This window comes from Eulemur rufifrons, chromosome 28 (genome assembly GCF_041146395.1).
Source record: "Eulemur rufifrons isolate Redbay chromosome 28, OSU_ERuf_1, whole genome shotgun sequence".
NCBI classification, from domain to species: domain Eukaryota; kingdom Metazoa; phylum Chordata; class Mammalia; order Primates; family Lemuridae; genus Eulemur; species Eulemur rufifrons.
In genome coordinates, this window is record NC_091010.1 from 40,309,767 (window position 1) to 40,331,108 (window position 21,342).

The window sequence follows — 21,342 nt, forward strand, 5'->3', positions numbered from 1 at the left end:
TGTCTGGGTAAGAAAACTTTACTTTCTTTCACTTGGATTCACTCGCAGAGTTCAAAGACAGCTCTCCTGATGGGACTGTAAGCAGCACACCTAGGGAAAGAAATCCGGCCATCCCAGGAGTCCAGAAGGGTCAGGGTCCACTTCTCCAGTGTTTGATCAGACAGCGACAAATCCATACTAGCTGTCAGGGTTGGAGGGCTCTTAGCCTAGGAGTTATCTGTATGATGACTGGGTTCATGTCTATTCCTTCATGATTTATTCTATTCATTTTGATCACTGTGAGCCTTGGCTTAAGGAACATCTCTGTAGAATTCAATTTTGTTCCTCCAAGGGTTTCTTAAGTGGCCATTATGAGTATAAAGGGCACATAGCTAACAGTGGTGGGGAGGATATACAGAGACACAGGAAAAATGGTGGGCATATTCAGTTTTGGGAAGTGTTTGCTTTCTGCAAGATGGTTTGTGGACCGGTCTATCTAGAGACCCTCTTGATAGAGACTCGAGTTTTTCCAGTCCCCTCAAAGCTGCAGACAATCAGAGGCAATATTATTTGACAGCTTTCGTTTCTCCCATAACTGGAGCCCTCTTAAGGAATCCACAGACTGGTGGGTGCACAGCCTAGGCACACACAACTGACCCCCAAGTCAGAGTCATACCAGCTACAGGGAAGATTCTGCTGAGGGGATCGGGAAGGCTGCACAGAGATGCTAGGAGAAGGTAGAGGAGCCGAGTCTGAGAGTTTGACAGGTGGAGGTCGCTAAGGGGTTTTCTGGCAGCGAACATAGCACTATCAAAATTTGAGTATGAAAAGACAGAGGCATGTGAGTTGTTGGCTGTAGACAGGGGCTTTGGGGTGAGGGTTGGGAAATGAGACAGAAGGGTGGAGGCCTAGCTGTTGGGGACTCTGAGGCATGAAAGCTTAAGGCCCTAGGGAGTCATTGGAGGATCTTGAACATCACAGTGGCAAGGTCACGTCTGGCGGGGGCGGGGGCAACTTTGAGATTAGAAGCAGAGAAGCTGGAAGCAGGGAGAGGAACTGCGAGCTAGTGGGTGGAGGGGGCAGTTTATACAGGAAGCCTGGACTTGACCATCGCCAAAGACGCATATTAACGTTGGAGCTGCTCTTCTATCTATTCAAGGGCATTCTTCCTCCGTCGGGGTGGGGGGCAGGGGGAAGTGCCCCTTCTGCAGCTGTGTGATACGAAGTCTCCAGCCAGAGAAGTTTCGAATTTCTCCTTGCCAAGGTCGGGCCACTACAGGTGGGCGATTGCGAACCCTGGGCGAACGACTGGCTCCACGCCCTCGCTGGGAAGCCGCCGCGGCTTGTCCCCTTCAGGCCTGGGCACCGCCGTGGGCCGTGCCCGGCAGGGCGCTCCGGGAGCTGCGCCGCGGCAGCTCGAGGAGGCCTGGCGGGCGGCGGCGAGAGGCTGTGCCCCAGTTTGTGTCCAATCAGGGAGTGCGGGCTGTGCCCCGAGCCGGGCAGCAATGCGTAAACAAACCCACGGCAACTCCTCCGCCCCCTCGGCGCGCTCGCCCCGCGCCTGCCGCCGCCGCCGTTGCCGCCGCCGCCGCCGCCACGGGCCCCGCTCTCCTCGCGCCCGCCCGCCGGGCCGGCCCAGCCCCCCGCCCAGCGCCGCTCGCACCCCCGCTGCCCCGCCCCGCCCCCGCCGGCGCGGGCTCCCTCACCTACCGCCCCACGCGCGCGCGCGCTCGCGCACCACGCGCCCCGCGCGGCCCGCCCGGATCGTGGCCTCTCGAGAGCAAGGTAAGGGCGATGCGCGGGGACCAAGGCGGCTTCCCCGCCCGACGCGGCCCAGGGAAGTTTCTGGCGTGGCTGTTTTCCGCTGGGCCGGGGGTGGGGAGGCCCCCGGCGCCGGGCGAGCCTGGCGGGCGGGAGGGGGCCGCCCGGCGCCCCGGGGTCACAAGTTGCCTAACCTGACATTGGTGCGGGCTGGCGGGCGGCGCGCCGAGAGGGGCTGGAGGCGCGGCGGGGCCGGGCGCCGGGCGGGCAAGGGGAGGGCCCCGAGGAACTTTCTTTTCCCCAGAGGGGCGCCTTCTAGCCCCGGCCGCGGCCCCGCCACGGGAGCAGCGGCTCCCTGGCTCGAGGGAGACCATGAAATGTGTTTGAAGAAGCTGACGCAGTTTGTGACGCTTGCAGCTTCCTGACGGGGACCGGCAACAGCAGCGCCTTCGCCGAGGAGGGACGAGCCTTGTCGGCGCTCGGGCCCTTCCCCCGCCCGGCAGCCGCGCGCCCCGGCGCCTAGTTCGGGGGCCGAGGGCTCGGGACGCGAGCATCTGCCGCGGGTTGGGAGACGGGCCCCGGCAGCGCGCGTCGCTTCCGTTTTGATTAGCTCAGGTTATTATATAAGATGTCACGGAGAGGAAAGGGGCGAGCGGGAGGCGCGTTGGCGAGGGCGCGTTGGCCTTCCGCGAGTGGCAGGGAGGGGCAGGAGGCTGGGCCAGGCGGGACCCACCTGTGCGCCCTCCGCGCCCCCTGCGGGCGCCGCCCGCGCGCGTGCCGGGGTGGGGGCCGGTGGGGGAGGGAACGGACAGACGTGCCCGCGGCTCCCCTCCCCGCCCGGGGAACACTCCGGCAGCGGCCAAAACGTGCTGTTTCCTCCCCGCCTACTCGCCAGGGTCTCCACGTTTCTGGCTCCAGGCGTTTGTACTTTGAAACATTTGTTTAATATTAAGGGAGCTGCGTGTGCGGCCGTCATAGTACGCCCGAAACGTGTGGCGGTGAGCTCCAGGGCAGTGAATGAATCATCGCCCCGCGGACCGGGCCGAGATGATTCATGCGGGGTACACACGCGCGCGTACTCGCCGTGTGCCTCTGACCCGAGGAGAGCGGCCCCGCCGCAGTGACGACGCCTGGAGGGGCGGGGGAGAGTTAGTGCAAAAGGGCAGCGGAGTTTACCCCCTTTCTACAATAACTTTGGGGGTGTCAGGTTCCCCACATTCTCCAAGGCTTGTTTCGCGTTCTTGGAAGCGTTACAAGATTCCACCTGGTTGCATTAATGAGTTGGTGGAGGAGCGCTGGTTCGCTGGTCCTGTCTCATTCAGGATTTGGACGGTGTCAAGTGAGGAAGGTACCGAACTCTGACGGAATCCATCTAGTAGTTGCGTCTACTTAAGTGACTATAAAGTAATTAGAAAATTTAAAAAAGTTAGTAGATCTTAAAAGAAAAATAAGTGGCTCCTTAAGTACAGAGTCTTAAAGATTAGTTTTTTGAGGTTTTTTTTTTTTAAAGCCAAATCCTAAAAGCAACCTACTTTGCCATTCATGAATATGAAATTTCTCCCAGTGTGATCACCCTTAATGACTAATTTTACTCATTCCCACTCCACCCCACATTTGTAGGACTGAGTAAAGTTTTCTCTGTAGTGAGAACTCACCTCAAATGGGATCTACTCAGCAAGGCCCTGTTGATGGCTTTATTTATAACTTCTGACCCCCTCCAACCGCTCCATAGTCCTATTTTATTTTCTTCTTAGCACTTAATTGCTATCTGATACTATTTTGTTTAGATGTTCTTTAAGTCTGGTCTCTTCCTTTTAGAATGTAATCTCCACTATAGCAGGTATTTTTTGCCTGTTTTGTTCATTGCTATAACTCTAGCATCTACAACAGTGCCTGGTGTATGTTAGGCATGCAGTATTTGTTGACTAGTGAATGAACAAACTCTTTTCCTGATTTCTTGGTAGGACTGTTTTTGACAGTTGAAATTCAGCGCCTGTTGTGGGCAAGTCACCAAGTTGGCACAGTTCTAATTTTCTTTCTTTCTCTTTTTTCCTTCTGATTTTCTTTTGGTTTGTTTCTCTTCTGTGCTATTAGCTTATAGCACAAGATGGGTTTGAACATCATATCCTAAGATACTTACTATGAAGAAAGATAAGTAGTGTGGATCCCTGTCAAGAGAAAGTATATTACTGTGTAAGTTGGTGGATGATTAAAAATATAATCTGTCCTAATTGGAAAAAATGCAGGATATTGAAATGGAATCAGCAAAGTTAAATTCCCACATTCCTGTATGTGAAATATTTGAAATTCTGATATTACTATATTCCTCCCTCCCTCCCCACTGCCTGGAAACCATCCTCAAATTTAGCTTCAGTTTGGGAAGGTCCATAGTAGGTAGCATTTAATATGAAGCATTAATTTAACTAAACCAATACAAGATTTATTCAGCAGAGGCCTTAATTCTGATTTGTTGTTGTTAATGTCAGTAACTTCACAGAGGAGCAGATAAAAGGAATTATTTAAAATTATATTTTAAACATCTTAAATGGATTGTAAAGAATTAAAGCTATAATAAGTCAGTGATAAGAAGGACTTGAATGTTGTATTTAATACTCCTTTAGAGGATAAATTTTGATAAACTTTATACTATTGTAAATAATAAACTTTGGAGGGCATGTTAATCAGCTTCAATCTTGTCGCAGTATTTTCAGAACTCAGTATTTCTGAAGTCACTCCTAAAGAAAGAGAGGGCATCTAGTAGTTCCTTTTCCCTAGTAGTAGCTGTGATCACTTTCAGAAACATAATCTCTTAAGAGTAAGCTCAGAAATGATAGAATTTTAGAGCTAAAAGGGACCTTTAAATTACTTGGCACAGTTCATTCCTTTTCATCGATCCCTTTACTGAGAAAACTAAGGCACAGTGAGATGACTTGCCTAAGATGCAGGGCCAGGATTAGAACCAAGAGTCCTGACTCCCACTCTAGGACTTAAGTGGTTGGAAGCCCCTGAATGAGCCAGAGCTCTCATAGATGGTGAGGAATGGTTCCTACCGTTAGCTGATTGACTGCCTCTTGCTAGTGAACTCTAGTTAAGTCATGTCTTATTTAGCTTTGTATCCTCTTATGTGCCTTGGACATCTTGAGGCTCAACAAATGCTTGTTGACTGCGGTTGGACAAATGATTTTAAGTTCAAAATATATTTAGGAAGTAAGAAGCAGGAAAATATCTCTTTTCCAGAGTGAAGAAGTTTTCTGACAACAGAATCAGATGTTAGCGGTAAATTACCTTAGAATTAACCTTAGAACTTTTATAGATATGAAGCTACTGTTTAATTTGCATGCCTCCAAGATTTAAGAAAAAATTGCTTAAGACTTGTAAGTCTTGTGCATATTTGCTTACTTGGCATAATTATTCACTGGGAAAACAGTAGGAGACGGAGTCAGAACATCTGGTAGGTCTTGCCTCTGTCACGGTGTCTAATAGAAAAGCCTAAACTTTGAAGCCAGTCAGAATTGCGACTGAAACTCAGCTCTGCCCCTAACAAGCAGGGCTCTCTGCAACAAGTTACTTAACTTTTTGGGGCATTCTCTCATCTCTAAAGTGGGAATAATACTATTTACCTAGAAGGATTGTTGTGAGACTGAGATAATGTATATAAAGCACCTGTTATACAGAGTATATGAGGCCCTTAATAAGTGAAAATTGCTATAGTTATGACTACTTAATTATGTGACTATGTAATCTCTCAAAGCTTCTGTTTTCTTAACTGGAGAATTGGTAGTTGGGATTGAGGGAGGAGAATTAAATGGTCACTAAGATCTTGTCCAACTCTGTGGTTTTAAGAACCAATAAAGAATGTACAATTCTCCTGCAATTTTAGTTTAAATAAGCTGATTCATATATCCTTGCTCTAATAAGAGGGACTGCAAGAATGGTTAGTTTCTAGGCCTTCCTAAGAATTTGTCTTAGTTAACTATGATGACAGTAAGTACATTTTCATTATTTTATATGCTGTATGATAGATACGAAGTTAACACGAATATTTCAACCTCTCATTCAGCTTACTGTATACAAAGTAGTATAAGGAGTATATGGGTTAGTCAGACATAGACACCTTTTCTTTGGGAGGCTTGAGTCATGTAGAGAGTATAAGACAGATAACCAAAGGCTATCTGACATGGAAGAACTGTTAAGTATAAAGAAAATACTTTGTGAATTCCTCCTCCAAGAGGAGGAAAAACTACTTCTAGCCACAAAAATTGGGAAAGACTTAATTAGGGAATTTTGAACAAGGCTTTAAAGGATTGGTAGGACTTCAACTGGCAGAGATGTGGGAACCGGACTGTACTAAGACTTGAAGGAAAGGATACAAGGGCTTATCCAGGAGCAGAAAAGAATGTAGTCAAACTGGGGGTTGAGGAGCCTGGAGGCAGTATAGTGGGAGAGAAGTCCGTATGGGAATTTTAGGACCATACCGTGAAGCATTTTGAATGCTGGGCTAAGGACTCTGTTTAGAAGGCAATAGATAGCCATCAGAGACATTTTAAATGGGGGAATGATGTGTTCAAAGATATGCATCACAAGAGCCACAGATAGTCCAGTTAGGAGTTATTAAAATAGTCTCCAGAAGAGAAGCAATGAGCACCTGAGTTAGGGTAGGTGCAGGTGGGTTGGGCAAAAACTGTAGAAGTAAATTCAACAGAACTTGTTGCCTAATTGGATGTGGGAGTTGAGGGAGAAATCAAAGACAGATGCTGAGTGACTTAGGATGGCAGTGATGGGGATTGAAATAGGCAGTCAGAAAGAGCCACTAGTAAAGCACCTGCAAGTATTATGAAATGAATAAATATTTGATTAATTGGAGGTGATCATAAGTTTGGATTTGGATGTGTTAACTTTTTTGTGCCTACAGACCATATAGATGGATGAAAGCCCTAAAAAATAGGGAAAGATTTGAGGCATCTTTATGGAGGGGGATAGTGAACCTGTGAGAACAGTTCAGAGTGTAGGTGAGAAGAATAAAAGGCCAGAGTTGAGCCTTGGGGAAGCCAATATTTATGGGCTTGGAGGGAGATAGGAGGAGGCAGACAGGATGCTAAGAAGAAAGAAACTGGAAGAGAATGAGGAAAAACTAGAGTAAAAGAAGGCAAGGAAGGAGAATTTGGAGGAGCTCGATAGGGTAGAGGGGCCAAGATTGAAGACTGGGTAAAGGGCATTAGATTTGTCAATGAGACTATTGTCAGTAGCCTTTGAGGAGCAGGGTCAATTGGGCACTGGAGACAGAAGTCATCTAGGTACCTGAGGGATGCCTGGATGGGAAGAAAATGGAGACGGCTAAGTGTAAACTGTGACTAGACCATGAAAATCTGAGAGTTGGAGGGGACAATCAGTTGAGGTAATCAGAATGTCAATGAAACTTTCTTAAAAAAAAAAAAAAAAATAGGAAGGCCTGAGAGTGGATAGAGTGGCTGCCAGTGGAGAGGAAGGGCCTGAAGATCAAGGGAGGAGGGTAATTAATGCACCAGGCCATCCTCACATAGGACGAATAGGAGCAAAATAGGCAGCCTTACATCCGGATTGCCCCAGACAGTCCCAGTTCACAGCTAGTATCCAGGTTTAATTATGAGATAATATTTGGACAAATAAGATCAGTTTTTATTCTAAAAGAAATTCTCCTTTTGAATAATAAATTATTTGATCACCCTCATCATGACACAAATAAAGAAATTATTCATGGAAAAACATGTGGCAATAAAACAAGAAAAGGAAATTAAAGGTATACTGATTGGGAAGGAAATAAAACTGTCTTTGTTTGAAGATGATGTGATTGTCTAGAGAATCTGAAAGAATTGACAAGAAAAATTCTGGAACTAATAAGCAATTATAGCAAGGTTGTAGGATACAAGGATAAAAGTCAATCACTTTTTCTGTACGCCAGGAATGAACAAGTGGAATTTGAAATTTAAAAAAAAAGAAAGAGGCGCGTGGGTGCGGAAGGTCAGGTGCAGGACTGTTTCTCCTTGCTGTTCAAGAAATGTCTTCACTTTCAGAATATGCCTTGCGCATGTCCCATCTGAGTGCCCGGCTATTTGGTGAAGTTGCCAGGACTACTGATTCCAAGTCCATGAAAGTAGTGAAACTGTTTAGTGAACAGCCTTTGGCCAAGAGGAAGGAGACTTACGACTGGTATCCAAATCACAACACTTATTTTGCACTTATGGGAACGCTCAGATTTCTTGGCCTCTATAGAGATGAGCATCAGGATTTTAAGGATGAGCAAATGCGTCTAAAGAAGCTTCATGGAAAGGGGAAACCAAGGAAAGGAGAAGGGAAAAGAGCAGCAAAAAAGAAATAATATTGGCCCATCGAGAAAGAAAATTTCTTCCTCAGTGACAGGGAGAAGAAATTGTATTTACCATCTTTCCACATGTTGGAGGAATGTAATCTTCCTAAGTGAAGGTTATTTGGAAGAATGCCTCATCTCCGTGTTGACATCTAACCCAGTTAAATTGTAACTGATTTCTTGAACACATTTTAATACAAAATTATTTTGGTCTTGGCTTTGTAATCTGAGGTTTACCTAATTCTCTAATGAAATGAATATGTAAAAAAAAAAAAAAGAAAGAAAGAAAGAAACAATACCATTTACATTAGCGTCCAAAAAGAAATGAAATACTTAGGTATACACCTAACACAATATGTATGAGATCTATGTGAGGAAAACTATAAAACTCTTATAAAAGAAATCAAAGAAGAATTAAATAAATGGAAATATATTTCATGTTCATGTGTAGGAAGGCTCAATATTGTCAAAACTTCCCAACTGGATTCATAGATCATTGTACTCTCAATCAAAATCCCAGCAAGTTATTTTGTAGGTAATAATAAACTGACTCTAAAGTTTACATAGAGAGGCAAAAGACCTAGAATAGCCAGTACAATATTGAAGGAGAACAGAGTTGGAGGACTGACACTACCTGACTTAAAGACTCACTATAAAGCTATCGCAGTCAAGACAGTGTGGTATTGGTAAAAAATTAAACAAATAGATCAGTGAAACAGAATATAGAGCCCAGAAATAGACCCACATAAATATAGTCAACTGATCTTTGACAAAGGAGCAAAGGCAATACAATGGAGAAATGATAATCTTTTTAGCAAATAGTGAAGGAACAACTGGATATCCATATACTAAAAAAAAAAAAAAAAAAAAGTCTAGACACAAACTTTAAATCTGTTGCAAAAATTAAATCAAAATGGATCACAGACTTGAGCATAAATCTATAAAACTCCTAGAAGATAACATAGGAGAAAATCTAGATGACCTTGAGTTTGAGCATGACTTTTTAGATAGGACACCAAAGGCACACCATGAAAGAAAGAATTGATAAGCTAGACTTCATTAAAATTAAAACAATTTCTGCTCTGCAAACAGCAGAGAATAAAAAGAGGCTGGGCAGAGTGGATCACTTCTGTAATCCCAGCACTTTGGGAGGCTGAAGCAGGAGGATTGCTTGAGGCCAGGAGTTTGAGACCAGCCTGGGCAACATAGTGAGACAAAAAATAAACAATTAACTAGATATGGTGGCACATGGCTGTAGTCCACCCTGTAGTCCCAGCTACTCAGGAGGCTGAGGCAGGAGGATTGCTTGAGCCCAGGAGTTGGAAGTTGTAGTGAGCTATGATGACACTATTGCACTCTAGCCTGGACAACAGAGTGAGCCCTGTCTCCAAAAAGAAAAAGAAAAGAAAAGAAAAAGATGAGCCACAGACTGGGAAAAATATTTGCAAAAGACATATCTGATAAAAGACGATTATCCAAAATATACAAAGAACTCTTAAAACTAAACAGAAACAAAAACGCAATTAAAAAAATGGGCCAAAGAAAGACACCTCACTAGGGAAGATACACAGATGTCAAATAAGCATACGAAAAGATGCTCCACGCCATATGTCATCAGGAAAATCCAAATCAAAACAACAATGATATACCACTACCCACCTATTGGAATGGCCAAAATACAGAACAGTGACAACACCAAATGCTGGTGAGGATGTGGAGCAACAAGAACTCTTATTCATTACTGGTGGGAATGCCAAATGGGTACTACCACTTTGGAAGACAGTTTGGTGTTTTCTTATAAAACTAAACATACTCTTAACACACAATCCAGCAAGTGTGTTCCTTGATATTTACCCAAAGGAGTTGAAAACTTATGTCCACACAAGAACCTGCAAACTGAGCTTTATAGCAGCTTTGTTCATAATTGCCAAAACTTGGAAGCAACCAAGATGTCATTCAGGGTAAATAAACTGTGGTACATCTAGACAATGAAATATTCAGTGCTAAAAAGAAATGAGCTGTCAACCCAAGGAAAGACTTGGAGGAAACTTAAATGCATATTATTAAGTGAAAGAAGCTAATCTAAAAAGGCTAGATACTGTATGATTCCAACTATAAGACATTCCGAGAAGGGAAAAACTATGGAAAGAGTATGAATATCAGTGGTTGCCAGGGATTAGGAGGGAGGGAGGGATGAATAGGCAGAGCATAGAGGATTTCTAGGGCAGTGAAAATACTTTGTATTATATTATTATATAAGGGTGGATACATGTCATTATACATTTGTCCAAGCCCATAGAATATACAATAGCAAAAAAAAAAAAAAACGATGTGATATGGAGGGAAGAAGAGAAGTTAGATGAAGGCAAAAAGAAATTCTGAGTTTTAAAGAGGAAAGCTGATAGTGGAGAGGTGGCTGCATTTGAAATGGGTTGGTTCCCTTTTGTTGATTTGCTGGAAAGTAAATGGGGAGTGAGTTGTAAAGTTGAGGTGGAGGAAAGTGGAAAAGGGTTGGAAAGCTGTTGATCTGCATGCAGTAGGGAGCCAAAGGGGACGAGGGCTTGACAAGTTGCTAGAAGGCCTTAGCCTAGTGATAGGACGAATCATTCCTGTACTCATGACTTTTTCCAGCAATGCTCAGAAAATTGGAAGTGGAGATAGTGTGAGTATCACTGAAACTGCCAACTCCATATGGGCCTGGGTTGAGTAGGAAGGCAAGTGAAACTGGAGTGTTGATGGGCTGGGAGGATGGCAGGGGCTGTGAGATTAGACTGTGTAATGGCTGACTCAGCAGGATTGAAGAAGAGAGAGATGGGAGCATGGAGGGGTTTCTAAGGTCAGTAGTGAAGGACATGAGGGACTTTCAGAATAGTATCTTATCAGTATGGAAATCAGTTCTGAGTGATGATGAAAATTCAAAGTGTGGCTGGGTTTGAGGATGGTCAGTGACACAGGCCATCGGAGGTAGAAGGTCTTCAGGAACTATGAGGCCAAAGTATCAAAATGATTAAATATTAATGTCAATGTCTGTCTTAAAGCTATGGAAAATACTTATTAAAGCCTTTCTGAACATTTTGTCCACACAGTTGGAAAGCACCTTAAAGATAAGGAAGTTAGTTATTCTTTTATTTGAAAGATGGGGAAGCTTTAAAATCTTTTAAACACTTCTAGAAATATGAGACGTGTCCAAGATCACAGACACATGAGCTAGTTCTGGAAAGAACTGGGCTCCCTGAATCTCAGTTAGTGTTGCCCTGTAGGGAAAGCGAAGTAAAGTATCCACTGAACAAAATCTTAGAAAGCTTCTTAACCATACTGAGAAACAGACCCATGACTGTCATACAGCAACCAAATAAAATGCTCCACCTCTATGGGGAAGAATATGGTGTCGGATGAGAAGCAGGAGTGGATGGGTAATATCCCTCCTTTGGAAACCTTCTAAGTGGCAAAGAGGTATTGGTTCCTCTTGAACATAAGGTTATTTTTACTACTCATAGCATTCTTGTTTGCATTTGAGTTACACTAAGCTCTGAGAAGCAGCAGGCACATTGGTACGTCAACTGGAAGTGAATGAAATGACTAACAACGGTTTGAACATAGTCCTTAGTTTATCAATTTCACAGCCATACTTAGTGGATTTCCCTTCCCTTCCCTTCCCTTCCCTTCCCTTTCCTTTCCTTTCCTTTCCTTTCCTTTTCATTATCTTCTTCCTCACTGGGAATCTCAGGAAACTCACAGATGTCATGACAAAGATGATCAGCTTTGAGATCCTGTTTTTGAACTCAGAACTTTGAGAAGTGGAAAGTTCTTTCTCCTCATAAAATGTTTAAGAAGCTTTAATTAGATGTATGGCACTGGGAATTTGTTCTGGTTCTGTCACTGTTTGTGATCTTACTATTAAACTCTTAAGTGCCTGAGTTTCCTCATCTATAGCATGGGAAAAAAATATCTGCTCTATCTCTTAGATATTTAAGGTGAAAGCTCTTTGCAAATAAGTAGTGTTATGTAAAAGTAAGATATCAGTATTACCTCATGGATGCAAGGTAAACTTTGAAGTTCAGGAACTTAATTTTTAAATAAAGTGCTTTGAATAACAAAGCAAAGATGACTGTTGAAATTTGGTGGGACACTGGTTTAGGCCCTTAAAGTAAATCATAACAACTTTTCTCCCTTTATCCATGAAAGAGTATGTAATAATTCTGGCCAAGTGAGATTCAGGCACTGTTTTATGACAAATGAAATTTCTGCCTTTTTATCTATTTCTCTTTTAACTTCTAACAAAGTTTTTTATTGTAAAATATAGCATATATAAGGAAAAATTTTGAAATATAAATGCACAGTTTAATGAATTTTAAAAAGTGAATATCCATGTAACTACCACCGGCTCAAGAAATAGATGAATTTAATTTTTTTTTTCTCCATGGGAATTTTTTTTCTTCTGTTAGATGCTTGGTATTTTTTTTTTCCTTCAAGGAAGTCATGAGTAGTAGCTGGAGGCAATTATAAGCTTTGGCAAGTCCAAAATATGCGCCCCTTTCCAGTGGAATTAGATCGAAGTTATAATATTAGAGTTTTATTCTTTAGTTACTCTTGAAATTTGTTTCTTATTTCTGAAACAATGAATTTAGTTTTATGACAAGCACCAGGTTTTCAGCCTTAAAGATTACAATCTTTAGTCTGAGCATCTTTGGATTTGTGTCCTTTGGATAGGATTGAAAAGGTTATGATATTTTGTATTAATATATGAGAGAAGTCCTCATGCTTGGTTATTTTGCAAAAGTTCTGATCATCCCTCCTTTGCCTGTCTTCAGAAGCAAGACAGCTAAGACTCCAGGATTGATGTGGCTTTGTGCAGTAGTCAAAGGTCTTCTTGGAAAATGCTTGACAGTTATCAAGGTAAATACCTTTCAGCTCAGGTCACCATAGGTTAGATCTGAAGTGGCAAGAAGGAGCCAATGAAAAAGCTTTTTTTGTATAAAAAGTCTGTATTTTCTTTGTTTAATTATAATCTAGTGTTATAAATCCTATCATGTTATAAAACCAAACCAAATTAGTTATAAAACCAATTTTAAAACTAAATTAATGAATTAAGAGATTCAGAGTCTTTTGGGGAATCCAAAAGAGGATTCTTTTGAATAAGTTTTTTTATGATTAAAAAATAAATCATAATAAACATTAAGGTAATTGGGAAAATATCTTAGCTAATCAGGCATGTCTACAAAAACAAAAGCTCTGAGTAAGTTAAAAAAGATTGATAAAGACTCATCTTTGGTGGCAGATTCTACAGTTGTAAGATTTAGTTACTGGGTTTTCAGATTAGAATTTGGTGAGTTGAACACATGTGTTTACTGTCAGTCTCCCCTGAAACACCATGAGAGTAATGGTAAACGTGGGAAGAGGCAACAGTAGATGGGAGATGCCAGAAAATTTTTGGAGGACGAAAAGTAAATAGGCCTGTGGCTACTGTCTTAGTATAGTGGAGAAAGTTGACACCTAAGTGCCTTTAAGGAAGGTTGGGAGTGGATACTGGGAAGAAACAGCCAATATGTCCTCCAGAATCCCAGAAAGGCTCTGGAGTGAGACATGGGCCTGAAAATGAGATATTGGTTGAAAGTCTATAAAGAGAACTAGACCCTCAGTTCACTTCTCCTATCCCATACAGCAAAATGAAATCCTTGCTGGGGACTTGAAACTTGTTTTTCTGGAAATATTAAAATAAATTAGAGGTCCTGGATTTACTTGAAACTTGTTTTTCTGGAAATATTAAAATAAATTAGAGGTCCTGGATTTAGAGATGATAGACAAAACAGAAGGGAAGGGTAAAAATGATCAACTGAAAAAAAAAATAATTTAATGAAATTCTGTGTGCTAAACACTGAGACCCCATACTCTTCCCCCACCCTGATCCAGAGGTAGGTAATCATCCAGGCAGAATATTGAAGGACTCTTCTCTGGATAAAATGAGCAGCCTCAGAGGAAAGACCTACAGATACTGACATTTGAGGTCCCACAATGGAAAAGAATGACATACTACCTATTCTCCCTGGAGTGAGCGCACCACTCAACAACCCTGCAACTCTACCCCCAACCCCTGCCCCATGAACATGGAACTTGCAGTCAGCTTTTTGGTGCTCTGTTCTTAAACACAAATAAATAGGTAATGAATATGAGACATTTGAAGAAGAGATATTTCAACCAAAAAGGCAGAAACCAAAACAAATAAGGAAAAAAAAAAAAAAAGAATCATGGAGTAAGCAGAAATGCAAGGAGAAGAAGAAAATGAAAATAATCAAAGCTAAAGCACCTATAATTTGATACATAAAGAGATGAGAAGATAGTGCTTCCACAAAATAAGAATAGGGACTGTGAAAAAAGTAATAATGAGAGAATAAGAAATCTTAGAAATTTAAAATAAGATGACAATAAAATTTTATTGAGTGGACCAGGAGACAAAGTAAAAATAAAAATAAAAAATATGGAAAATAGGAGAGAAGAAATAGAATTAGAGGATCAGTTCAGCAGGTATAATATAAGAATTCCAGAAAGAGACTACAGAGAAAAGTGAGGGAAAGGAAGTTACCAAAGAAGTAATACAAGAAAATTTCCCAGAACTGGAGAACATACATTTGTAAACCAGCCAGGAAAATGAATGAAAAAAGACCACAAAAGACATTCAGTGTACAAAATGTATCATTGTAAAACTTAAAAGTACTAAGGAAAATGGAAATATGTTAAATTCCTGCAGAAGAACATGTCACATCCAAAAAGATTGGCAAGTGGAATGGCACTAGATTACTTAATAGCCACACTGGAATCTAAAGGACAATGGATTAATTCCTTCAGAATTCTGAGGGAAATTATTTTCCATCTAGAATTTCAAACACAAACTATCAAGTGGGAAATAGAATGAAACTATTTTGAAGGTATTAAAGATCTCAGAAATTTATTCTCTGTGTGTCATTTCACAGGAAGCTAATGGATGGTATGTTTTGCCAAAATGTGGGCATAAACCAAGAAAGAATAATATATGGAATTCCAAAAACAGGTAGTCAAACACAGGAGAAAAACAAAAGAAAATTCTAGGATGACAGTGAAGAGAAACTTCAAGGTAACATTAGTGCAGCAGGCCTAGAGAGAATCCAGTTCAGAACAGAATAGGAGGAAGGATTACTCAACAAAAACAAGACTGAGAGATGATCTGATACATTTGACCAAGTGTAAAATATTCTTCAGAGGGGCTTTTTAGTTCCTGTGGAGCATTTGGGATGAATTATTAATTCAAAAAACCTGGTAAATGGAAAGGCTTGGGTAGCAGCTATTTATCAGCTGGTGTGGAAATATTTTATTAATAATAACAATAAGCACAGGTATACCAAAATATACAAGCTCTTAACCCTGGCCATACCTGACTGCAGGGGAGGCTGGGAAAAAAACATCAACATAACTATACGGTATTAGGAGAATGGAAGAGGATAAGCTGGCCATAATTACATTAATGTCTAAAACTAATAAATCAAGAAGTGTCAGTATAAACATTACTTAGGAATATGCAATTACATATCAGAAGAAATAAGCTAAACATTTTTAAAGTAGTTTGCCTTTGGGAGTGAGTAGAGAGCTGAGGCGGGTATTGCTATGTTTTATTTTAAGCCTCATAGTGCACTAGGAGTTTTTAAATAATTTTCATGGGTTACTTTAATAAAAATAAAATTAGTAAGAATAAAGTAGTGCAGTGGTAATAATGGTTAGAGAATGATTTACATGCATCCAGAGTTTCAAAAATATATATAAAAAGTTAATAAAATATATATGTATATAAAAAGTTAAGAAGCATAATTGTTTTGAAGTTAGACTTGTCCCCCGCAACTGTGATTCCAGTACTCATTCTGTCTCAGCATCTTTTGGGGGAGCTTTTAGAAAATTGAAATGACTCCCTCATCCCAAGATTCTGACTTATTTGGCTTTGAGTGAGCCCCAGAGAATCAGTAATTTTTAAAAGCTCCCTAGCTGCTTCTGATAAGCATCTAGGGCTGTCTTCTCTAGCCAAGTAGTTTAAACATCTTTTGTATTTTCCCCACCCTACCCTATCCTCTCTCACTGCTTCTGTTTGAAGTCAGATCTTCTCTATCCTCAGATCTGAACTAGTATGGTCTCTTTCAGGTCAGAAAAGGAGGAGGAAGGAAAGGGAGAAGGCATTAAGATGACCCATGAAGAATGAGAATCGCTATCAGAGAGCCAATATTTGTTTTTGGTTTTGTTTTATTTTGTTTTGTTTTGTTTTGAGACAGTCTTGCTCTGTCTCCCCTGCTAGAGTGCAGTGGAATCATCATAGCTCATCTTCGGATTTGTGTCCTTTGGATAGGATTGAAAAGGTTATGATATTTTGTATTAATATATGAGAGAAGTCCTCATGCTTGGTTATTTTGCAAAAGTTCTGATCTTCCCTCCTTTGCCTGTCTTCAGAAGCAAGACAGCTAAGACTCCAGTATTGATGTGGCTTTGCCTCTAACATTCTGTCCATACATAGGGAACTGTCCCTGCTGGTTTGGGGTGGGGGTGGGGGGTCACTTTACATTTATATACATTTATACAGCTGGGCCAAAAGTTTGATCTTTAAGGTGAGGGATTGATTAATCTCATCAGTAAGTCTTATTTAGAGCTTGCCCACTTGATGCAAGATTCTTCTAAGCCAGTGATTCTCACGCTTGAATATGCGCATGAATCATTGGGAATGGCATTACACATAGATTCTGGTTCAGTCCGTCTCAGGTAGGGCCTGAGATTCAGCATTCTTAACAGTCTTGCAGGGAATGCTGCTGGTCTGCAGACCACACTTGGAGAAGCAAGGTTCTGGGTAGTGGTTCTTAGCCCTGGCTTCATATCGGAATCATCTGGGGACTTTTAAAAAATACTGGTATCTGGGACCTATCTGTATGGATTCTGATTTAATTGGTCTAGGGTGGGGCCTGGGCATGATATATAGATATAGAAGATTTTTATATAGACATAAAAGATTTGACACGAATGTGCAAATAGGGCTGAGAACCACTGTTGCAAGCTGTGTATACTTTTGCTGTGACTCATAGGTAAAGATGTTCATGTGCAGATTTTATAGCAATCTGGGAAGCAGCTTACATAGACTTGAGGATGTGAATACACCTGCTTTGTAGCTAGAGTCCATGGAGAAGGGATTCCTCTTGGTTACTAGGTTCCCAGAGATGAGGTGGAGGTGGCCACAAGGGAAACACTCTTTAAAAGGAAAAAAATGGTCTTTTCATAGCGAACCCAGATATCACCTGGTATGGGAAGGATGTTTGAAGTGATGAGTGAATACAAACTTGGTATCTCGTCATTCAGGGGATCGTTCTGTCTTCTATGTCCTTTCAGTAGGAGATCATGGGGAAAGTATGTTATAGACACAACTTTGAAGCTTTTTCTTCGAAGAAGTCTATAAATTTACTTCTTACTATCTCTATGTATATGTTTTACCTATAAATAAATATACTTGTAAAATTTCTGCATGGCCAGAATCCTAGTATTTACATTTCTTTTGCCAATAATTTAGAAGAATTTAGAGTATTTTCTGTACATTTACTTGTCCTAAAAAAGTGAATGACTTAACATCCTGATGAAAGGACTGTTGTTGTTCTCAGGATCTTCAAATGTTAATGGCAGATTGATGATTCCATCTGCTCAAAAATCATAGGCCTTAGCTCAGTTCAAGTGTTAATTGTTTTATTATTATTACAAGGATGGTGCTAGAAGCAGATAATACAATTTTATATAAAAATTATGTTAATTACAACTTCTTAGAAACAATAAGGTCTAAAATCAGTGGATTGAAATGAAATATAACTGTGCTGCTAAGAAATTGGAATCTTCTCCAATCCCTCCCCACCATTTAATTGTAAAATAAGACTTTGATTTTATTTTCATAGCATTATCTTGTCTACTTCATGGCCACTGCCTTTAGTCAGATTGTCATTATTAGTCATTCGCGTTAATTTCCTCACTGACCCTGCCTACTCTTGCCCCTTAGAATCCTTCTGCGGAACCTTTCTTGTGGAGGTCAGTCTATGGCTCCTCATCTGAGACTAAAGTCCAAATCTATGGAGTATCCTTTGGAGCCTTCTGGCCTGGCCTTACCTTTTCTCTACCCTCATCACCTGTCACTTCCCTAGATAGTAGTTTATTCATTCCTTAGCTGAGATTGAGGATGGGGAGGAAATATTGGCAGCTTGAAGAGAAAGGTAAAGAGGCATGAAAGAGTGGTTTAGAAGAGTAGGAGCATAGATAGCACTGGGGAAATGAAGTGTGGAGCGTTAAAGGCCCACTGAGATCAGCGATTATGAATTCAAAGTGAGGCCAGCGAGCACGTGGCTGCAGGGGTGCAGGTGTGTAGGAGGTAGAGCCCTGCATTCTGCCAGTGCCTGGCTCAGACGTTCCGTTTCTCATCTCTGCTTTTGCACACGCTGGAGCCTCCATCTGAAACACTTCCCTTGTCTTCATCTCCTGGCAAAAATCCTTCTTTTAAGACCCTGATTGGTAATTTTCTCCTCCTCCCAGACATTCTCTCTTCACCCCCGTGATATTTGGCCATTTCCCTCTGTTCTGTCCTTATTTTTCCGTTAACCAGCCACTGTTACTGCACTTACCGTGCCGTGACAGATATCTGTTCATACCTATTTCCACTGGACTGTGCACCCAGCAAGGGCAGGGATGTAATTTTTTGAAATCCCGGTTCACAACATGGTGCCTGGCACATAGTGGACACATGACATGAAAGTCTTAGAACAAAAGCAGTGATGAATAAGTACTCAGAAAATCACTGTAAGGACAAGAAGGTAACAATCCAGTTCCGGGCCTAAGAGGAAATGAAGACCATGTTCTCCTTTGTATCTGTGCTTATTCTACAATTCAGACTCTGCATATTGGTTAAGGACAGTAATGTTTTCTGAAATGTTATGAGACAAAAAAGACAAATAGCCCCTTTATGTGTGACTAAACTTCTCTTTAGCCTAGTGTGATCTATACTGTTTTTTGGTTTTGTTTTTGTTTTTATCTTATAAAGATCTTCCTGTTTAAAAAAAAAAAAAAGCTACATAAATTAATATAAGGTTTCTCTGTAGAGTGTTGAGAACTTGCACTTGCTGGTTGGGGATTCAAAATGAATACCACTTAGTAACATGACGTAAGAATGATATTGCTTTAATTTTTATTCTGATATACCTCTACCAAATACCCAAGTTAATAAGATCTTTACATTTGTACGTGCGTGTTTATGTATGTATATATACATATACATATGTATCTACATAAAAATGGAACAAAGTTAAAAAGATCAAAAACTATGCGTAAATATTAAATATTTGGGGTAAGAAACTTCACAGAGGCCTGCACAATGCACATGATTTATCTTTTCTTTTTCACATGGGCCTTCTTGGCCAGTAGGAACTGGATTAAAACCCTAAGAAATATATGAACTAGCATTGAACACATTTATATTTTTGAGTTGTATTGCAGTTATAAGTATAAACATGTAGTTTTGAAAGGTTTTCCTCAGTCATGTGGAAACATATGGAGATTTTAACTGCAGAAACAATTTCATATAGTTTACAAATAAATAAAAGCCAGACAGAAATTAAAGTGTACCTGTTTTCCTGATGTAATATCTTATAGTCTGTTTGGGCTGCTATAACAAAATATCATAAACTGGGTGGTTTATAAACAATAGAAATTTATTTCTCACCATTGTGGAGGCTGGGAAGCCCAAGATCAAGGTGCAGGCAGATTGGTGTCTGGCGAGGGCCCACTCCCTGGCCTCCATATGGCACCTTCTTGCCGTGTCCTCACATGGCAGAGGGGACTAGCCCATTCTCCAGGGTCTCTTTTATAAGAGAACTAATCCCAACCATACTGTCATGATCTTATCACCTTCCAAAGGCCTCACCTTCTAATCCTATTGCCTCGAGGATTAGGATTTCAACATATGAATTTAGGGGGGACACAGACATTCAGACCATAGCAGACAATGATTTCATATTTTTCCTAAGGAATCAGGAGACTTGGTGATGTGTCATTAAAGGTCTGTGGTGTCAGACAATCTGCCCCACCTCTCTAAGCTTTAGTTTCCCTATGTATAAAATATGAGATTTGGTCTAAATTATTACCAAGGTCATTTTGAATCATCTGTGATTCTGGAAAGTTATGAAACACAGCCTGTAACCATGGTGAGGAAAGTTGATTGGTAGCTCCAAAAATAGAATTATTTTCTTCTCTCTGTAACACTGATGCTTTCCCATTGAGTAAGTCTCTCTATGTATATTGCCTAAATAAACCAATTTCTTGATTTTTTTTCTTAATGCTGAATGCTCAGAAGTGAATGAAAGATTGCCTTAAGAAATACCAAACAAACAAGCTCTTGCCTCTTGTTTTAAATATAGATCAGAATTATTGTGCTGTTTTTCATTCCTGTTGTAGGTATTCAGAAAGCAGAAGGTGGTGATTTGGTAAATTTAGAAACTATTTCACATCAGTTCCTGCTGTCTTTTGTGTTTGTGTGAGAACCCTATTCAAAATATATCTTATTTATTCTCCCCTTAAAATATGCTTTTCTTTGTTTTTGCCTTTCTGTTGACAAAAGTCCATACCTGTATTCTTACAGATTTTGTCAAGATCCTTATATTGACAGTTACTATAGTCCCCCCTTATCCGCAGGGGATATGTTCCAAGACCCCCGGTAGATGCCTGAGACCACAGATAGTATAAAACCCTAATGTATTATGTTCTAGTCTTATACATACATATTTATGATAAAGTTTAATTTATAAATTAGGCATGCTAAGAGATTAACAATAATAACTGATAATAAAATAGAACAGTTGTAACAATATGCCAGCATCATTACTCTTGTGCTTTGGGACCATTAAGTACAATAAGGGTTAGTTGAACACAAATACTGTGATAGCTCCTGTCACAGTCGGTCTGATAACCAAGACGGCTGCTATGTGACTAACGATGGGTAGCACAGCCAGTGTGGATACGCTGGACAAAAGGATGATTCGTGATGGAGAGGGACAGTGCGAAATTTCATCACACTACTCAGATGGCGCACAATTTAAAACTTATGAATTGTTTATTTCTGGAATTTTCCATTTAACATTTTTGGACCACAGTTAACGGTGGGTAACTGAAACCTTGGAAAGTAAAACCCTGGATACAGGGACACCGCTATATTTTTCTTTATTCACATATAGGTA

General features: G+C 40.9%; 1 protein-coding gene and 1 pseudogene across 2 annotated transcripts in view; both read left to right on the forward strand.

Moving 5' to 3' along the window:
• The first annotated feature begins 1,653 nt into the window (after positions 1-1,653).
• Positions 1,654-21,342, forward strand: part of PCGF5 (polycomb group ring finger 5) — a 109,197-nt gene continuing 89,508 nt past the window's right edge. For both annotated transcript variants that reach the window (XM_069460215.1, XM_069460218.1), the window contains exon 1: positions 1,654-1,764. The gene's annotated coding sequence lies outside the window, so the exon portion shown is untranslated. The remainder of the gene's footprint in view (positions 1,765-21,342) is intronic.
• Positions 7,737-8,323, forward strand: LOC138376418 (small ribosomal subunit protein mS33 pseudogene; annotated as a pseudogene).